The following is a 21,253-nucleotide window of genomic DNA, read 5'->3' as shown; positions in this document are numbered from 1 at the left end:
ATTATGTGGCAACCAATTCCATACATACATCAATTGATGATCAATTTAGTGATGCTTTACATTATGTACTAGGGGAATTGGAACCAGATCTCTCCTTCCTCCCATCAAATGAGAACCTCTTGGATGTCATGACCTCCTATCATGGTTCATGAAAAACAAGGAATCTAAGGACAGTTCCTAGTCTTGTGCCAACCTCGTTAAAAAATAAAACAAGGGTCTATGAGGATAGTTCCTTGTCTTGTGTCAACCTCGTTAAAGAATGAAACCAAGGATGTGAGGATAGTTCTTTTACTCTGTCAATCTTACTAAAAAATGAAACAACTCCAATGAAGATAGTTCATTGTCTTATGTCAACCTCGTTAAAAAATTAAATAAGGAATACGAGCATAGTTCCTTGTCTTGTGTCAAGCTCGTTAAAAAATGAAACAAGGAATATGAGGATAGTTTTTTTACTGTGTTAACCTCATTAAAAATGAAATAGGCCCATGAGGATAGTTCTTTTACTATGTCAATCTCATTAAAAAAATGAAACAGGTCTACGAGGATAGTTCTTTTACTCTATCAACCTCATTAAAAAATGAAACAGGTCCCTAAGCATAGTTCCTTGTCTTATGTCAAGCTCGTTAAGAAATAAAACCAAGGATACGAGGATAGTTCCTTGTCTTGTGTCAACCTCGTTAAAAAATGAAGCCAAGGATATGCGGATAGTTCCTAGTCTTGTGTCAACCTCGTTAAAAAATGAAATAAGGAGTATGAGCATAGTTCCTTGTATTATGTCAAGATCATTAAAAAACGAAACAAATAATCTGAGAAGAGTTCCTTGTCTTGTGTCAAGATCATTAAAAGGTGACACAAGGTTCCCTGGAGCAAAGTTCCAATTTGAGTCTTTGATTAGATCTCATAAAAACCCAATCGAGTCTTTCACTTGATCTCGTAAAAGAACCCTCATTCCAACCACCTGAGAGCCACGAGTAGTCTAGTTAGGTGAATGTAAAGAAGCTTGGGGGGCATGCACCTAGTGGTAAAGTTAATTTTCCTGTAGGTTATGTGAAAGGAATCACCCCATTCATCTTTGTCCCTACCTAGATGAAGCCAAAAAGGTGTTGGATAACCATCTTGCTTCACCGCAACGACTTCCATCTAATTACAGGATACTCTCCCTTTCATCATGTTGGGGGCATGTAAACCAATCTCAACCATAGTTTTTCATTTCAAGCTTGTGTAAAAATGAAACTGAATTCAAGCATAGTTCATCGTTTCAAGCTTGTGTAAACACGAAACTGAATCCAAGCATAGTTCCCCATGGTTCAAGCTTGTGTAAAAATGAACCCATCTCCATTTTAACCGTCATGATTTCCATTCTATCATCCTCTTCCGTCTAATGAACCTTGGTTTTTCTCCTTCCATCGTCACTATCTAGTTGGCTGATCGTACGCCTTCACTTGGTTGTTTTACCCTTTTTGAGGAACAGTTGTAATGAGTGATCTTATTATGTAGCCTTTTCACATGAATCAACATGTTTTGAGAAGTTCCAACATCACCAGAACCAGTTGCTACCCTAGACACCACTCATTCCTCAAAGTGGATTCCTCTTTAAGCACTTTTTAGACTCTCGGAATATGAAAATATTGTCTAGCGCTTGTCCTTTTCAGCTCGTTAACATATTGGAAATGATATCTCTCTTCTATTATTTTATGCTTTTTCGGGCTTGAGAGATTAGTTTACAAAAAATAAGTTGTGGAGTTTTCTTTTTTTCCCTTTTCAAACTCCCTAAACATGAATGGGACTGAGTTATCTTTGTCGCTAAACTCGTTAAAACATCAAATAGTGACAAACTTGTCCACCTAGACAAGAGCGATTTTCACCTTCGCTAGTCTTTTTAAAACATGAAATACCAATGGATTCACCTGAAGGGTGAAATTATACAACAATAATATGTTATCCTCCTCTTAATAAAAATAAAGAGGTATTGGTTAGCAATGATTGGGAAAAGTTGAAAAAGGGGAAAATCACTTTATGGTAGCAGGTCACTCTTGAACATGACACTTTCGCTCCATCATCGTGACTATCTGGATTGGGTTATTAGCTTGATGGTTATCACATCGTTCGTCTATCATACCATCCATCACTTTGTTTTAGGTCAATGCTACCAATTCATTTCAGTGTCACCAACATGTTCAAGAGAAGTCATTTAGTCAAAATTCATCCTTTCCAATACCATAAACCTTCATTTTCATGACTGTCATTCCTAAACCTTGTGTCATCAGTCAAAATCCATCTCTAAAATGACTACACTCATTTCATGTTATTTATGTGGGTTACATCAAGGCCCTCCTGCGATGAGTCGCTTCTTGTCGACATCATCTCATTATCCAAGAAGTTGACTTAGAAACACCCTTTCAGTACCTTGAGGATTGCATGCATCAATGGCAGGTTTCTTGCATCTAGTGATAGGCATATATCAATGGCCTTTCAATAAACGACTTTGTATGGTGTTCAACATCAAATCATCCATTCACACCATGCAAAATGTATTGCAGTACCTTGAGGATCATTATCATTATCAGTGATTTATCTCACATTTGTTAATAGCTTATATAATTGGCTGGTAATCAGATGGTGTCTTCCCATGTTCAACTTCATATTACATATTCACATGGTTAGACTCGTACTTGATCATATAATTGAATGAGATAGAAGACCTTGGATCTAGTTTCATACATCTGAGTTGCGATTTTAGGAGTACTAAATCATATGTACAATGGATTTACATTGATGGTCATTCTGATCATGGGTCTATATCTGTAGATGACTAGTTATGTACATGTAATGAAAGTTTTTAAGTTGAGCATGGGTATGAATTCCCTCAGCAATTCATGTAAAATCAAATATCATGATATATGTATTGTAATTGATGTAGGTCACCTTCCACTATGATAACTCCTCCTCACATTGTAAATCATTTCATTCGACATTGGTATTTTTTTGACTTCATGCTTTAGGGGGTAGATGTTATAGATCCATTTGGTCACTTCAAATCCCAACATCGAAATTAGTGTTTTAGGGTTCATCAAACCCTAATTTTAGTTTTTTCGTGCCCTAAACAAGTCACCCCTTTGAATGCCTCCTTCCCAAATAGTTTCATGGCTTGAGGATATCCAGCAGTAGCCTCTAAAGGGACCAGCACAGGTAAGCCCTTCTAAAGGTGCACTACTGAGTAGTTGAGTCCACTTCCAGGGTGCTCTATAGAGCACTTTGGGTTCCTTTCACCTGTGCTAGGCAAGAATGAGGGAAATTCACATAGGGTTTGGGGAATATTTTTATCTTTTGGAGTCATCTAGAAGGTTACCTCACTTATCAACTCCTATGAGATCAAAAATGGATGAGGAATGAATTAAGGTGCATCCTATCCTCTCATCCCTTCCTCCATCGAGTGAATTCTAAGTATGGAAGGCCATTCAATGCCACTATTTATGACAAAAGCTCCTTCACCTTCTTATAAATTGACAACTCATCCAAGTGATAAGGGGCTGGATTATGTTGAATTGTAAGGACATAATGTTGCTATGAGATTTGGATTTGAAGAAAGTATTGTAATGCTACAATTTTTCATACTTTTGATGTGATGTGGATGGGATCCAAGATGGAGGAATGTATTTGAATAAGAAACCAATGGTTGTAACTCCTTCTTCTATCTAATAAAGTGTTTGAACCTTTTCCCCATATGTTTGTATTGTTTCATAATTCTTATATGTGTGAATTGTATCTGATTCCTTTCACATATATGCAATAGATCATATATTTAATCGGTTCTTTGTTTTTTGTTGTGTTTACAGGGTACTTCTCAAGCATATTAGGTATGGGAAGGAGCAACAAGATCGATACAAGGGACATGAGAGGAAAGTAGAAATACAAGTAGGTCTTCTTATCTTCTCATCTTATCTATTGATTATAAGAAAATTCTAAAACACTTTAAATTGTTGTTCTATATATGACTACTTATCTGGGGAATTAGTATTTATCTGTAGATACTAAGTGTTACAGATCCATTTTGGCACATCAAATCCCAACATCCAAATCAGTGTTTTAGGGCTCATCAAACCCTAATTTTTTTTGCTTCATGCCCTAAACAAGTCACCCCCTTGAATGCCTCCTTCCTAGATATTTTCATGACTTGAAGATATCCAGAAATAGCCTCTAGAGTGAACAACGTAGGTAAGCCCTTATAAAGGTGCACCGCAGAGCAGCTGAGTCTATTGGCAGGGTGCTTTCTAGAGAACTTAGGCTTCCTTTCACCCACGCTGTGTGAGAATGAGTGAAATTCACATAGGGTTTGGGGAATATTCTTATCTTTTAGATTCATTAAGAATGTTCCCTCACTTATCAACTCCAATGAGCTCAAAAATGGATGAGGAATGAGTTAAGGTGCATCATATCCTCTCATCCCTTCCTCCATGGAACTAATTCTAAGTAAGTAAGGGAATTTAATGCCATCATTTATGACAAAACCTCCTTCACCTTCCTATAAATGACAACTCATCTAAGTGATCATGCGATGGATTATGTTGAAGTGTAAGGAGATAATGCTACTATGATATTTGGCTTTGAAGCAAGTATTCTAATGATACAAGTTTGTCATGCTTTTGATGTGATGTGGATGGGATCCAAGCTGGAGGAATGGCTTTGAATCAAATACCAATGGTTGTAATTCCTTCTTCTATCTAATAAAGTGTTTGAACCTTTTTTCCATATGTTTTTATTGTTCCGTAATGCTTATATGTGTGAATTATATTTGATTCCTTTCACTTATATGCAATAGATTGTATGATTTGATCGGTTCTTTGTTTTCTGTTGTGTTTATAGGGTACTTCTTAAGTGTATTAAGTACAGGAAGGAGCAACAAGATCGCTACAAGGAAGATGAGAGGAAAGCGGGACTACAAGTAGGTCTTCTTATCTTCTCATCTTATCTATTGCTTACAGGAAATGTCTAAAACAATTTAAACTTTTGTTCTAGATACAGCTACTTATCTAGGGAATTAGTATTTATCCATAGATACTAGATTCTCCAAAACACATTCAAACAATTATTCCACCTAATGATCAGATATCACAAAACCATCTTCAAATTTTTGTCTATCCCATCCATCCAGGGCTCTAAGGGATTTGTTCCAACCAAGGCTCTAGGACTAGTAACTCAACCCACAGTTGTAGCTAGGATCTAGAGCATTTGTCCAACCAAGGATTCAGGACTAGTAACCCAACCCACTAAGGACTCCAGAGTGATTTCTAACCAAAGCTACGAGACTAGTAACTCAACCCAAGTTAAGGGCACATGAGAACCAACCAAAACAAAACAAAGAAATGAACCCAAAATCTCCATGTCTATCTAGGAAATGGTGAGGTTGGGAAATCCACTGTCAATCTAGGCAAACTTCCAAGACAATGAAATATCATGACCAATAATCCACATGTATATGCCATGCATGACAATACTAGTGAGGACAACATACGTGGAACTCGGTACCAAACCCGTTGTAGTGACAAATCTCGATGTCCTGTTGCACTTTCGTATGCTTACTTTGGCTTTTTGCTCCAAAATATCCAAGTACGCCACACCCTAAAAGAGTGCTCCAAGAAAAATCTAAGGATCCAAGAGTATGAGAGAGAGAATAATGAGAGAGCTCCAAAGCTGAACTAATAAAATGTTTCCAACTGATCCTTGGAAGCCTTTTTATGAGTGAGGCCTCTATTTTCTTCATTTTCCATTATTTTCCTTCAATTTCTTCCTCACATGCAACCTATGACCGTTCAGCTACCTTTTCTCCTAATTTCAATTATTTTCTTAATTAGATCTGCCAAAAGTGCCATTTTTCCTTTCCAAAGCCTTAGCCATTTCATATGCCAATTTCCTTAGTCATTAATCAATTACAAGTGATCCCCATCACTAGGATTTTTCCCAACATTCAACTTGGAATAAGTGTCCCATCAACCGTGGTTATTATTTTTCCTTTATTAATTTTTATTACATGAAATTTTGACCAGGGTTGTTACAAGGCTATTGTATGAGGGAAGCTTACATGGCTATAAGAGGATATGGTACACATTTCCACATAGTATGAGGATTAGGGAAGAAAATTCACCTAATAGGTTGAGCAATAAAATTTAGTCCTCCCTTACTATTAGGCCTACAATAATATCAAATTAAGTGGAAGAAACAAGGGAATGGAGAGAAATGGAGGAATATGTAGGCTTTCATCTAGCAGGGAAAACTACATATATCATCACATGCGATGTCAAAGAAATAATTAGGAAAATAAATGAAGAACTACAGAAAAAAGCAACATGAGTAGGTTCCTTAGAGGATGAGAAATAGTTTTCATAGGGGTGTATGATGGGCCTTCAGTGTAGGTAAAACTTAAGGCCCATATAACCTTTCCTAGGCACGTTTAACCTCTACTTATGCACCTAATGACATATTTGTTATCTTTAATAAGTTCTTAGGAAGGTTAGACATGATTATCATACTTTTTGTTCCTCATGTGTTCCTAATGTGTTTATTTTATAGGATAACGAGGATATGTCATATAGATCATAAGAAATACATCCTAAAGAGAAAAATATGGGATCTATTTCCTATTGTAAGACAACCAAACTCAATTGGATTAAGACAATTGATACTCCTCCCTATAGCTACGAGGTCAAAGGGAACAAGGTCTTATTTTATATGGATTTTGGAGGGAAAAAAACAATATGTTCAAGCATGATACTCTTCATGCATTTTTTTTATAAACAAGGGGTTGAGTAAGACCATTAGGATTCGAATTTTGAAGTCAGAGATAGAAAATAGTCAAGTGAAGGATTTTTCCTAGCATTCCAATCGTGTAGTCTCCTATGTATGAGCACATCTTCTATTCAATGAAAATAATTTTTTATTCCTATCTTGCTACCTCCTTAGGGATATGAGTCTCATTGAACTATGGAACAACCTAGGTGCTCAAGATGCCTCTTTCTACTTTTATTCTCTATTCATTAGTTTAGCTAGTCATTTCTATATTATCACTTTTTGAATATTGTTTTCTACAAGTTAATGAGTTAGTTTTTTTACAAGTTCTTTTATGCGTATTATTTTATGTTAGCTTAGTGGGTCCTAACCTAGGTTCAAAGTAAATTGTGCCAAGCAAAACCCTACACTACTGGCCCTTTCGGCATCAACCTACATAGCACAGGCTGAAGTCTCACCCAAAGTAGTATGGGGGGATGCTTGAACCATGTTTCCGCATCCAAAGATCAGTGTGATGTCCTTTATCGCCCTAGATCTACCTTCGTGCAGACCTATAAGCCCCTAAGGCTTTGATCCAGGTGGATATTGGTGGCCACCTGCCAAAGTCCACCTGGACCCCCACCATTGTCTTTCTCAGCATTTTCAGTTTCCTTAATTGTAGCACAACTTACTATTTTTAGCAGTTTTTCGGGTCTTCAACTTCCGGAGCCGTTTTGAGGCCCTAAACGACGTTTTTTGGGGAATCCGGGGACAACATGGGTTCATGGAATGGACCGATGTTGCCTGTTCCAACAATGATAGTGCTCGGATAGATCTTTCTAAAGAGCTATTTTACACGTCAAACAGAGATCATATGCCAAAGTTACGACCCCGGGAAGTTGATGTACCAATTTACCCCAAACGGGGCCCACAGTTTGGCATTTCATCTCCTAGGGTTAGGTTTTGGAATGTTAAGGGTTTTCCATTGTTTCTCAACAATAAATAGGCCTTCGAGCCTCATCGTAACACAGTTCAGAGGCATGTAGCCATCACATCTCTTCTCAGAGATAAGCTACCATCGCCCTAGCTGGTTTATTTCCATTTCTGATTGTAAGCATATTTCAGTATTTTCCATTAATGAAATGAAGTATTATTTCCGCTGCATCTTTGTGTTTATGGTTATCTCTGTAATTTGTTGCGTTCCTGTTTAAATCCCAATCAGTGGTATCAGAGCGGTCTGCTTTTTCTCTGTTTTTCTTTGCATGTCCCCAACAAGGTCCGGATATAAGGAGTTAGGGCTTGAACTGGTTGAACCTTTGCAAGACAAACCTCGCAAATCCCGACGGCCTCCCATGGCGGACGAGAAGAAAGACGAGGGGGCAGGAGATCCCATCAAAATCTTGCTCGAAGAAGCCCTCGAGCGACAACGGAACGCGATGATGGACATATTTGCCCAGAACCTTCAGCGGCTACCCAGAAGCGGCGCATCGGCTTCCAGCAGCTACTCTGGAAATGCCACACCCTTTAAGGTACAAGTTAATTTTGAAACATATTCGAGGGTCAGATAGACGCAGATGCCGTAGATAAATGGTTAAATCTGCTAGAGGGTTATTTTTTTGTTCATGAATTTTCGAGTCGGGAAAAGATTGTTTTTGCTCTTCTCAAAGCAACCCCCCATGTCAAGGACTAGTGGGAAACCTACTACGAGCAGAAGGATGAAAGTATTGGCTCACTATTTTCAGCCGCACCCACCTGGGATTCGTTCCGGGATGCCATCAAGGAGCAATACTACCCTGTCGGAAGCTATGAGGATGAATACATAAAGTGGACCACGCTGCGACAGGGAAGGGACCAAGACGTGCCAGAGTTCACCAATCTTTTCCATACCCTTCGCACAAAGTTGGGTATCAAGGATTCAGAGCAACATTTGATACTCAAATACCGTGGCTGTCTGCACAAGTACATCCAGGAGGAAATACAATTCCTAAACATCCCCTCGCACGACGCAGCATACCGATATGCCGTCAAGGTCGAGCAGACGTTTAAACAAAAGAAGAGAGACTTTGGATCTGCGAATGCAAAGCAGGGGAAAGGTGCCCCTAAACCACAAAACAAAGGACAAAGCCAAGGCGGGACAGCCCAAGACAACCAGCCGAAGCTGCAAGCCAAGAACAACGCCGCGAAGCCGAGAAAGGACACTGGAAAATGGTGTGAGTTCCATAAGAGCTCCACTCACAACACAAGTGAGTTTCAGGCCAAGCAGTCACTGGTGGCTGAGCTAAAGGTTTCAGAATCAGATGCATGTGCCGACTCTGAGTCAGAACCCGATAAGGGGTATGAAAAAGGGAAGCAGATCATTGATGCGGATCCCATCACCACTGTTGCTACCGCAAAGATCCAGAAAAATGAACCCGAAGATCCAGAGGAGGAGGAGCGTCTCTTCCACTCCCAGATGTGGGTAAAGGGCTCCCCGATACAGTTCATTGTTGATAGCGGGAGTCAAAAGAACCTCATTTCGGCAGAGGTCGTGAAGCGGTTGGGCTTACCGACCACAGCACATCCACAAACATACACCATTGGGTGGCTTCACCAAGGACAAGATCTTCGCGTGAGCCAGCAGTGTCGCCTTCCATACAACATCAAGCCCTTCACGGATGAGGTATTGTGTGACATTTCTCCCCTTGAAGTTTGTGACGTATTACTAGGACAACCATACTTGTGGAAGCGACATGCTGTGTATGAATCAAGGCCCCGTGCTGTTATTATTACATTGGGAAATAAGTTGTTCAGGATACCAGAGGTAGCACCACCTGCCACCATCTCTTTGATTACTGCGAAACAATGCAGTAAGATCATTTCCAAAACCAGGAAATTTGTTTTCCTGATGATACGCCCTCAAGGAAAGAAGAAGACAGTGGCCGCGGCCTCCAAACGGGGTCCCTCTGCACGACAACTACAGATGGACAAGGTTGTGGAGGAGTACGAGGACATCTTCACCTCCCCGGCAGGGGTTCCTCTGCACTGTCAAGTAGAGCACTCCATCGATCTGACCCCAGGTGCGCCGCTACCCAATGGACCAATTTATCGGCGCTCCGTTCTGGAGAATGATGAAATCAAGAAGCAGATTCAGGAGCTCCTGCAGAAAGGTCACATCCGTCCGAGTTCATCACCCTGTGGGAGTTCGATCGTGTTGGTATAGAAGAAGGATGGGACGTGGAGACTCTGTATTGACTATCGGGCGCTGAACAAGATCATTGTCCGTAATAGGTACCCGATCCTGCGGATTTATGACCTCCTAGACTAACTAAAGGGGGCGAGATATTTCAGCAAGATCGATATGAATTCAGGATATCACCAGGTACCAATCGAACCCTCCGATGTGTGGAAGACTGCCTTCAAATCCAAGGAGGGCCTCTTTGAATGGTTGGTCATGCCTTTCGGATTGACGAATGCTCCTGCAACCTTTATGAGGCTAATGGATGACATCTTGCAGCCATTCACCAACTCCTTTGTAGTAGTATACTTGGATGACATTCTGATCTTCAGCCAGAGTTGGGAAGAGCACCTCCACCACATCCGACAGGTTCTCCAAACACTGTGGCAACACAAGCTATGTGCCAATTTGGAGAAATGCACTTTTGGCATGACCCGGGTTCAGTATCTGGGATAAATCATTGATGAACAGGGGGTGCATGTCGATCCAGCCAAGATCCAAGTCATTCAAGATTGGCCCTCTCTGACCACTGTAACAGAGCTCCGCAGCTTTCTAGGTCTTGCCAACTTCTACTGCAGGTTTATGTTGGGGTTTTCTCATATTTCTTGGCCCTTGAGTCAAGTCACCAAGGGCGGGGTGAAAGCAAAATTCTTTTGGTTTGAATCTCAACAGAAGGCATTCACGGAGTTGAAGGATCGCCTCTGCACGGCACCAGTGCTCGCGTTACCAGATTTACAACAACCATTCGAGGTCGAGACAGATGCCTCTGACTATGCTATTGGGGCAGTTCTTACTCAACATGGACATCCAGTGGCATACCACAGTGAAACACTTTTAGACACAGTCCGGAAGTACCCCACTTATGATAAAGAGATGTATTCCATTGTACAGGCCTGTCAACAGTGGAAGCATTACATTTTGGGGAAGGAAATGCTAATCCACACAGACCATTGACCTCTGCAGTTCATACAGACCCAAGGGAAATTGCAGAATGATCGCCATCAGAAGTGGTCTACATACCTGCAACAGTTTCACTTGAATATCAAGTATAAAAAGGGCAGCACCAATAATGTTGCAGATTGCCTCAGTCGACCACCGATCATGGCGCTAACCACCGTGCTAAACTATTGTGGGCACGAGACTTATGATTGGCCACTTCTCTACAAAAGTGACCCAGAATTCGGCCACACATACCAGACACTCTTGGAGGATTGGCAGGTTACAGATTTTCACCTCCAGGATGCCTTATTATGCCACCTCAGTCACCTTTGTGTTCCTTCAAGCGAGCGTGCCAAGATGATTTGGGAAGCACACTATAGTCGGGCTGCTGGGCATTTTGGGGTCGAGAAAATAGTGGCAGTACTGCAAAATTATTTCTATTGGCCGAATCTTCGACAGGATGTTGGGAAGTACATCCAATCATGTACTTCCTGTGCCATTGCCAAACCGACCATTAAGAAGCACGACCTCTATACCCCGTTTCCTACCCCTAGTCGACCGTGGGAATCCATCTCCATGGATTACATGTCAGGCCTTCCTTCCACTAAGCATGGAAATGACTATGTTTTTGCGGTTGTCGACAGATTCTCAAAGATGGCCATTATGATGGCCTACAAGAAGAATATCAGAGCAGAAGGCACTGCTAAACTCTTCTTTGAACGAGTGTGGGTGCACTTTGGGATCCCACAGTCTATCATCTCAGATCAGGATAGTCAGTTTCTCAGCACATTTTGGTCCAGTCTCTGGTCAATGCTGGACACCAAACTCACGAAGTCCACAGCCTTCCATCCTCAAACTGATGGCCAAAGAGAGGTTGTCAATAGGATAATTGTGCACATTCTGTGCATGTATAACTCAAAGCATACACACACATGGGACGAGAGTCTCCCCTATGTCCAGGACAGCTACAACCGGGCTCTTCACAGCTCCACTAGCCATAGCCCTTTTCAGGTGGGTTTGGGATTCCAGCCACTATGCCCCATTGATGTGGCCATGCCACTTGCAGCTACTCACATGAATTCAGCTCAAACCCACAGAATTAAATCCAGATTGCATGGAACAAGCCGCAACTGATCGGATCATGGACACACAGATCAAGAACACTCGCCAACAGAATATTCAACTGTATCGAGTTGTCAAAGCAGGCCAACTCCTTCAGCAGGGCAAGTGGCTCACTAGGGAACAAGTTCAGCAGAAGTTTCCTCATCTCATGGAGGAGCTCAACGCAATGGGGACCATTGCTTCCTAAGGGGGGAGGAATGATCCAGGTGAATATTGGTGGCCACCTGCCAAAATCCACCTGTACCCCCACCATTGTCTTTCTCAGCATTTTCAGTTTCCTTAATTGTAGCACAACTTACTATTTTTAGCAGTTTTTCGGGTCCTGAACTTCCGGAGCCGTTTTGAGGCCCTAAACGACATTTTTTGGGGAATCCAGGGGCAACATGGGTCCATTGAATGGACCGATGTTGCCCGTTCCAACAATGATAGTGCTCGGATAGATCTTTCTAATGAGCTATTGTACACGTCAAACGAAGATCATATGCCAAAGTCACGACCCCGGGAAGTTGATGTACCAATTTACCCCAAACGGGGCCCACAGTTTGGCGTTTCATCTCCTAGGGCTAGGTTTTGGAATGTTAAGGGTTTTCCATTGTTTCTCAACAATAAATAGGCCTTCGAGCCTCATTGTAACACAGTTCAGAGGCATGTAGCCATCACATCTCTTCTCAGAGATAAGCTACCATCGCCCTAGCTGGTTTATTTCCATTTCTGATTGTAAGCATATTTCAGTATTTTCCATTAATGAAATGAAGTATTATTTCCGCTGCATCTTTGTGTATATGGTTATCTTTGTAATTTGTTGCGTTCCTATTTAAATCCGGATCAGGCTTGGTACTGCAACTTATCTTAAACATTCCTTAGACCTTCACGAAGGTCTATGATATGGTTTTTGGACCCTTAATAGATAGAACATCCACTTACGTGCACCATAAAACAACCCTAGATCTGAGTTCACACGAATCTACTTAAGTATTTAATAAACACAACAACAAGTATCACAATCTTCCCGTAAATAGTTCACATTTATTTCATATATTTAGCAAGACTTATCCAATAGAATCGTGCATCAATACATCAATATTTCATAAAGACATTTATTCCATGTCAACATATATTGTAAACATAAATATCAGAAGTAACAGATGAACACATGAATTTCTCCAACAATCTTATTTATTGATATTCAAAATGAAGTTAAAGACTCAAACTGCACTGCGCACTTAGCTACAAGGGTTCGCACACTCATTTGTGGACTCTACTATAGGCCTCTGTGTGCTCAAATGCAAAGCCTTTCCTTCCTTTACGACTGACTTCTCTGCGCTATCTTCTATTGACCCATTATCTACAGACTATTATTTCTCTGCCTTAGACTATCTAAGACATGCCTATTTATAGCTTTTCTTCATACAATCCCATGGTCCGTCGACCATGGGTAGATCTAAAAACTGACTTCACTTTAAATAAACAAGAGGCTAAACCCCTTTTGACTTTTAACAATCTACATGCTCCACATCCACAATTTGCGGAGACTTTACATCTTTTTACCAAAATTTACATCAAAACATTGGTTTTTAACCCCAAACCTAATCCAGGGGACCCCATCCCAATAGGCCCACAAGAAAAAGTTTGTGACCCACCCTCGAGTCACTTGGCTAGCACAGTGATCTCGCTGCAAATATCCCCCAGCTCCACTTGCACAACTGCTACCTCAGTAGCACTTTGCGTAGCTGCCTGCTTGACTTCTTCGACAAGCTTCTCAGTAGTTGGTCCTTCCATGACTAGCTTGATCTTTTGATGTGTTTTTTATGCAAGCCCATCAACTTCTCCTAAATGTTGGTTGTTACTTGGTATGCTTCTTCTAACCAAGGTCCCAAGCTAGCCTTAAGCACAACCTCCTTCTCTTGGGCTGCTTCTACCTGTGTGCGCAACTGCTTCTCCTCCTACAACTTGGTGAGGCGTTGTGCTGGTGCAATTGATCACATCGTTGCCTGAACCTCATCATACTGATTCTGGAGCTCGTGAAATTTTGTGTTCAGCATTTTCAGGGTTGGGTCTTCCAGCAGAGTCATCACTAATTCCATCGCCTGTTCAAATAACATCGAGTAGTTAGTGACTGCAGCATCCAAAGTGGTCACTCCTTCTTTTATAGTGGCTCCACACTGCTCCCTAACCTCTGGCGATGTGGAAGGCTGTGATTTGAGCTACAGCTCCATGATTTTCATGTTGAGTTCAAATTGAACTCTCCCAACCTCTACCTTTGCCTCGCGGATTCCTGCAACTAATTTCTATATTTTGGCCTCTGGTTGTGCATCCTTAGGTATATGAAACTCTGACACAATTCTTCATGCCTCTGCTACTACAACCGCCATCTTGGAACTTTGTGCCTGGATAGTATCTCTCAGCTTCAGGGCCTGTGTATTTTTGGTGAGCATTTGTTCATTGTTCACCTGGTAATCACTGATTAAACTGAGAGTGCCCTACTCCCGAGCTCTCAATTCCTCTGTAACTCATGTCTGCAGTGCATGAATAAATTAATTGGGGAACATTTCAATGTTCAGCATGACATCCTTGATGGTGCTCAAAATAACTCAGTCATCGGCCGATTCTACTTGCAGGGACCCTTCTGGTAGTGCTACTAATCGAAGGTCCATTGTCCTTACCAGTTTGATAGCCTGACTTGTCCTCGAGACTAGGCTGGTTTGTCTTGTGCTCGCTTGACCTGCGCCCACCTGTATCCCACTGGTTTGGATCTGCAGCTCGTGCAGATCCTTTTGGACGCTCCCCAATGCCTACATGTATTGCTGCTCAAACTGTTGCAGCAAGTTTGTGGTAGTACCCCTGACTTTGTCTTCAATGTCATCGAGATCACCCTCCATCAAAGTTATGGGATCCACTTCTATTTTATCTAACTTCTTCTTCTTGCGGGAAACTTCCCATTGTTGTTCTTTACACTTCCTAACAACAAATGGTGTGCTTTTCCCCTCATATCCTCCACCACCCTGCTAAGATTGTTCGTCCTCTTCTATGGCAGGCAAAGGTGACTTACCACTCCTCTAAGATTCATGTTTCTCCTGCTCAGCCTGCTCTTTGGTAACATGATCCTATTTAATCCAAGCCTTCTCGGCAACTTCCTTTTTCCACTGCATAGCCAACTTTTGCGTGGCCAGTTTTGGTGCATCCTTGCTCTTCTTTTCATCGGAGCTGTTCACGTTCTTACTAGTTCCTGCATCCACATCTTATGGGGCATGACACTATCCTGGTGAGTGCTTGATCACTTCCTATATGTGGTGATTTATAACCAAGTATGGTAAATCATACCATTTCTATTGCGGGTCCTTGCATGCCTGAATGTAGATGTGGTGGAAGTCCGCTTTGAACGTGGCACATGGAAACAATTGTTCATACAAGGTCGAGGACAACCTTGGCCACTGATTGATGGCCATGTGGATATTGGACTCCATCAATACCCAGAAAATCTTTGTTTCAGTGATCCGCGTGGGATTCTTGTGGTCCACAAAGAGGTGAACTTTGAGGCCTCCAACAATCCTTCCTTTAGTGGAGGAAATTGGTTGTCCTTCGGTAGCTCCCATGCGACCAATACCATTGAAAGAAGAAAGCACCCATAGTGGAATGGTTTGGTCTCATCCTGGACCTCACAAGAATTCACGAGGAATTTGCTGCATAGGTACCACAACTAGTTAAATTGCACGCCCTTTGTTCATTGTGAAGCTAACGATACCACAGGTGCCAAAACCTCATCTACGTGACACTTTCTCATTAATTTTCCTACCAGGATGTGCATAGAAAACTATACTGCAAAATCATTGATAGGCATGATGGAATAGCCGCATGGATTTTTCACAAGCTCAAACTCCTTCTTCATTTTATTCGCCAAGTCTTTTTCTCCTTCCTGTTCGCCAAACTCCTTCGCCATATTCAAGCCCTCATGTGGCAGGTGCATGATCATATGGATGAGAATGTGTGTGATGGGTATAGCTATGCCGAGCCATAAGTACCCATCGTGCAGGAGAGTAAGTAACTTCCGCACACAAGTGGTATTAATAGTAGTGCAGTGATAGTGGGGCACCCACAACAGGTTTAGCAACCTAGAATTTTCCACTCCACGGATCCATTTTACTGTCTCCAACTCAGTGACACCTAAATCCTGGTAGTAAACACGCTTCATTTAATTTGTGGTTGCTAGGTGCAGGAACCTCTCAAGGTCCGCTAGGTCCAAATCCTCCATCTTCAGTAGGGGGATCCATGAGAGGCACGAACCTTCAAAGGGAACCTGCTCTGACAGCAGGGGCATAGAGATGATGAACTTGTCAGAATATGGGTCCTTGGTGACCTTTGTTTTCCCTTTTCGTGAAGGGATGTACTTGGGTAACTTGGTAATGGGCTCTACTCCCTCAGCATCTATGTCTTTGGTGCCATGTCCCTCCTCAACCTCCAACTCAAAAACCCTCTTGGGCTGCTTTCCTTGTTCTACTTTTGACTAGCATAATGTTTTCTTGGTGACTCACGCACTGACACCAAACTCTTCTGGTTATCCTTCTTTGGCTTCTGGGTTTCCCTAACAGGTGTAGGCTTCGGCCTCAGTTACCTCAACATCAGAGCTTCCACACTCACAACCTCTAGAGCGGCTGCTTCCAACGCGACCTCTCCCCTAGTGCTCATAGTCTCAGCAGGGCTTGGTTCTAACATGGTTTCAAGGATAAAATTATGGTTCAACTCTGGTAGATTGGAAAATGTAGGTCTCACAACCAAATCCTCAAAGAATGAGCAGCTCATAAGCAACATACAACTCATCTAAAAAATTCTAAGTGTGCAAAGTGTTCTCTGTTTGACCGGCATGCGTAATTTATAGGGTTTTTGAATTCAAATATGACCGTTCCCCCCAAAATTTGATCATTAATGTTATTTTGGTTGCAAATCATCAAATATTTTGGCCTTAAATGCCGCCAACCCACTCCTCTTAACCATCTCCTGGTTGTCAAATCATAAACAGTGACTCCAACGGTCACTTTCATGTTGTGCTTCGTGACACCTCCCTTCATAGCACAGCTCCATGCACACCGCTTCTTATACTGTAACTTCATCATATTTCGCATAGCCCACCTGCCACATAGTCCTCCAACCCGGGCAGTGTAGTTTATAGTCCCGCGCTCCCTTGCAACTACCTGGGGAACTAAGACTATCATGTCATCATATAGTCATCGAGACAGATCCCCTATATATGGCTTCAATCGGCTACCATTCACTCTTCCCGGAAAAGGATCTCCATTTAGATTCACAAGCTGAACTATGCCTCCATCTGTAATATCTTTGATAACATATGGCTGAAGCCATCGCATCTAAAATTTCCCTCGAAACTTGGTGAACTTTCTATCATACAACAATACTAAGTCCTTTACCTTGAACGTGCATAGCTTGATGTGTCGATCATGCCAAGCTTTTTCACACTCCTTCTGTAATTATTGATGGAATCCAGCCAAGAATCTATCTTCTTCACACTCCATCAACTGTACAAGTTGTCCTTCCAAGGCTTCGCGATCTGCCATACCTGTGAAAGCTTCTATGTGTAGACTAGGCACAATATATTCCATAGGCATCACAACTTCTACGCCATAGAGCAATCTAAAAGGTATCTGACCTATCATCTTTTTGCAAGTAGTCCTATATGCCCATAGCACTGCAGGTACGTGCACATGCCAATCATTCCGCTCCACATCACAAATCTTCGTTAGCACGTTCTCCAATATCTTATTAAAGGCTTCAACTATTCCATTAGACTGAGGATGATATGGTGTGCTCTTCTGATGATAAACCTGGAACTCTTCAGTCAGCACGCCAATCATTTCATTGAGGAAGTGCATACCACAGTCACTCATCAATACTTTTGGGCAGCCAAACCTGGTCAACACGTACTCGAATAGGAACTTTGCCGCTCTAGCCCCTATGCAATCCTTCACTAGCTACCCCTCCACCCATCTGGTTAGATACTCTGTCGTGGTGATGATATAGCGTGCACCTATCTTCTTTCCTGGGCATTGAATTGGTCCAATGAAATCAATTTCCCATTTTTCAAATGGTTGCAATGATACTTGAGGATTCAGTGGTAACTCATCCCTCTGGGATGGTATGCCTATTTGGTTACATGCATCGCATGCCCTACAATATGCTTTTGAATCTTTATGCAGCATAGGCCACCACAGTCTTGTGTGCAAAATATTCTACGTTGTCACTTTTCCTGCATAATGACCACCCGCAGCCCCCCCATGAGCTTCATCGAGGATGATATTCCATTCAAAATCTGGCACATATCGTCACAATATCTCATCTGTGCCCATCTTATATAAATGTCCTGCAATCACAGAGAAATCTACCACGTACACTACTAACTCCTTTTTTTGTTGACTGGGTATCCTTCTGGTGTCATTCTTGTAGTCAAAAAGTGGATAATATCTGCAAAGTGGTTATCTTATAAGCGCAACGCAAAGAGCTACGCATCAGGAAATCCTTCCTCTATATTAGTGGGCTCTTCTCTCATCTCAATCCGCGATAGATGGTCAGGTCCTGCATTCAACCTACCTGGCTTCACAATCACCTCGAAGTCATACTCCTACAATAGCATCAACCATCGGCAGATCTTCCCCCCCACCACAAGCTTATTGACCTCGTATTTCAAGGTAGAATGATCTGTGTAGATTTTGAAATGTCCACCCAACAAGTAGTGCATGAACTTTTGAAGCGTGTACACCATAACCAATCCTTTGTGCTCTGTCGTTGAGTAGTTCTTCTCGGCCTTTGATAATTTGATGCTCATGAATGCTATAGGGTGGTCCATCTCTCCTTCACTGGCTTGTGTTAGTACTGCTCCCAACACAGTGCACGAGGCATCGACATGTACATGGAATTCCTTTTTCCAATCCAGGAAGACCTAACTAGGTGCGGTAACCATCTTCTACTTCAATACATCCAAACTGTGCTAACATTCTTCATCCCAATAGAATGTAGCATCCTTCTTCAGTAGTTTCTCCATGGGCGAGGTAATATGAGCATAAGCCTTGATGAACTTTCTGTAATATCCTATATGCCCAAGTGTTGCATGCAACTACTGAACACAATCTGGGGCCTCCAAATTGACTATCACGATGATTTTAGTAGGGTGCTCCATCATTCCTTGCTTGAACACAACATGACCCAACAATATCCTAAAGGGGACATTTCTTCATCCCAATAGAATGTAGCATTCTTCTTCAGCAGTTTCTCCATGGGTGAGGTCATATGAGCATAAGCCTTGATGAACTTTCTGTAATATCCTATATGCCCAAGTGTTGCATGCAACTACTGAACACTTCTTGGGGCCTCCAAATTGACTATCACCATGATCTTGGTAGGGTCCTCCATCATTCCTTGCTTGCACACAACATGACCCAACAATATCCCAAAGGGGACATAAAACATACACTTCTTCAGGTTTAGCGCGATCTGGTATATACGACACGTATCCAGCATCAGGCGTAGACTTGCTACATGGCGCTTCACCAAGTCAAACACCATCCAGTCATCAAAATACACTTCCAAGAACTTATGGATGAACTCTTTAAACGCTGCTATAACTACGTGAGAGAATATTGGGGGTGCATTATTGAGTCCAAACAGCATGATAGTATACCGAAAATAACCCCATTTAGTCTCAAAGGTTTTTTTGCTCCTACCCTCCAACATTATCTAATACCTCATCAGTAAATGGTGTCGGAAAAGGATCATGGATGCAGGCATCATTAAGATCCCTAATATCTACGCAAATCCTTATTTCTCCCTTCTGTTTGTTTTCTTCAACCACCATCGGTCTTACCCAATCAAATTATTCCACAGGCTCGATAATGCCTCCCTCAAGCATCTTATCCAACTCCAAGCAGACCTTTTCCTTGTACTTGGAATTAAGGCAGGTCTCTGCTTAATAGGCTTCACGTCTAGTTTCAAGGTAATCTTCATCACACCCAAATCACCTATGATTCCTTTTAGGTCTAAAATCTTGGTAGGAAAAATATCATGGTACTCGCAGAGTAACTCAACAACTTTATCCACGGTGGCATCATCCAAGTATTCCTCAATCTTCACAAATTTTGGATCTGCTTCAGTACCAATGTTCACTTGCTTGGTTTTCAACGTCACAGTGATCTATGGCTTTTCTATTTGCCAACCTTCAACTTCGTGATGGCCTTCTGCATCTGGAATATTGATATTTCTTGGATCTTCATCCTCCCCCTCAGCAGTCACATTATAGCATTCCAACGCATGGTGCAGCTGGCTACTCCAATCTGGCTGAACCAAATCCAAATGATCCTACAATATTCTAAAGATTGATGCCTTAACCTCCTGCAAAGCTTCATCAATGCTTTCAAACCCATCTTCAAAACTGAAGGTCATTAAGAATCCTTCCCTTAATATATACCACTTTGCGGTGCCATGGTGGAGCTCTGTTTCTAGGTACCAATTCATAGGGATTATATCCAAAGTATGACAGAATAAGTGCACCCACTTTGGCTGCGGCTCTGATCCATAAACTTTAGTCCACTTCTCTAAATGATCATGTGGATCATTTCTCCCATCGTACTTCTCAGTCAGTTGAAGTTTTGGTCACTCAAATCGTAGCCTCATCATCCTTTTGTAATCGTGCCAGTCATCAAAACTATCTTTGTGTGTACCCCACCATCATGTGGGCGTAGCCCGCAGCGCCAAATCTAGTGCTTGGAATCGATGATCCTCAGGGACTTCTCATTCAAAGGCATCCAAAAACTTATCTACATCAGTTAAACCATCATAATAGGGTAAACTTCTTACCTCTGATGACACACAACGCAATTATTTAGTCATCATATTGCAACACACCATAGATACTTCATGCAAACTACTTTTCCAATGCTCGAGTTCTTCATCTAAATCTAAGGTACAAGAAATTTCACGGTCCCATGCAATCCATCCATCAGCTGTTGGATTAATCCAGTCTTGATCTCACGCAGTTATTTTATAAATTTGATCCAAGTCATCATCACTTTCTTCATAGTCACGTCCTGGTTCAGTATAGTGCAGTCCTTCTGCAGGGTCCAATGGTACTACAACCTGAAGCAATTTCCTTTTGAACGACATTGTTCTTTTCTTCAAGTTGATGACTCCATTCATATCAATGGCCGAGTCAATTAC

This window comes from Pinus tabuliformis, chromosome Q (genome assembly GCF_031772625.1).
Source record: "Pinus tabuliformis cultivar Carrire ecotype Pingquan chromosome Q, CPIR1, whole genome shotgun sequence".
NCBI classification, from domain to species: Eukaryota; Viridiplantae; Streptophyta; class Pinopsida; order Pinales; family Pinaceae; genus Pinus; species Pinus tabuliformis.
The sequence above is the reverse complement of the archived record's forward strand: the minus strand, read 5'-3'. Positions refer to the sequence as shown.